The 1,020-nt window shown below is 40.9% G+C and overlaps 1 pseudogene across 1 annotated transcript; it reads left to right on the forward strand.

Moving 5' to 3' along the window:
* Positions 1 to 310: 310 nt before the first annotated feature.
* On the forward strand, positions 311 to 1,020 carry LOC100895814 (ubiquitin-conjugating enzyme E2 L3 pseudogene; annotated as a pseudogene). Its single transcript, XR_617564.5, has one exon. The product of XR_617564.5 is annotated as a ubiquitin-conjugating enzyme E2 L3 pseudogene (transcript).

Genomic DNA, 1,020 nt, shown 5'->3' on the forward strand with positions numbered 1-1,020 from the left:
CCAGATTTATTGAAGCATAATTGACATCCGGTAAAATTCACCCTTTTCCAGGGTACAATTCCATGAGTTTTGACAAATATAATCATTTGTGTAAACCACCAAGACCATTTAAATAAATACTGTGGATACTTGGATATCAATAGGAAGAAAAAAAGCAAATCTACACTTTATTTCACTTACCACTGTAAGTTCTGATGGATAAAATTTCAGAAATGTATTTCTGAAAGCAATAAAAGAAGTGAGAAATGTAATTACCTCTACTTTTAAAGGAGAATTTTATGACCCAAAGTAGCATAAGAAAGTAGCAATTGGGGGAAGGAGCACCACCAAATCCAAGATGGCGGCCAGCAGGAGGCTGATGAAGGAGCTTGAAGAAATCCGCAAATGTGGAATGAAAAACTTCCGTAACATCCAGGTTGATGAAGCTAATTTATTGACTTGGCAAGGGCTTACTGTTCCTGACAACCCTCCGTATGATAAGGGGGCCTTCAGAATCGAAATCAACTTTTCAGCAGAGTACCCATTCACACCACCGAAGATCACATTTAAAACAAAGATCTATCACCCGAACATCGATGAAAAGGGGCAGGTCTGTCTCCCAGTAATTAGTGCTAAAAACTGGAAGCCAGCAACCAAAACCGACCAAGTAATCCAGTCCCTCATAGCACTGGTGAATGACCCCCAGCCCGAGCACCCACTTCGGGCTGACCTAGCTGAAGAATACTCTAAGGACCGTAAAAAATTCTGTAAGAATGCTGAAGAGTTTACAAAGAAATATGGGAAAAGCGACCTGTGGACTAAAATCTACCACGATTGGTTCCAGCAGGTGTGAGCAGAGACCCCGTGCAGTGCATTCAGACACCCCGCAAAGCAGGACTCTGTGGAAATTGACACGTGCCACCGCCTGGCGTTCGCTTGTGGCAGTTACTAACTTTCTACAGTTTTCTTAATCAAAAGTGGTCTAGGTAACCTGTAAAGAAAGGATTAAAAATTTAAGATGTTCAAAAAAAAAAAAAGAAA

This window comes from Callithrix jacchus, chromosome 2 (genome assembly GCF_049354715.1).
Source record: "Callithrix jacchus isolate 240 chromosome 2, calJac240_pri, whole genome shotgun sequence".
Taxonomy (NCBI): domain Eukaryota; kingdom Metazoa; phylum Chordata; class Mammalia; order Primates; family Cebidae; genus Callithrix; species Callithrix jacchus.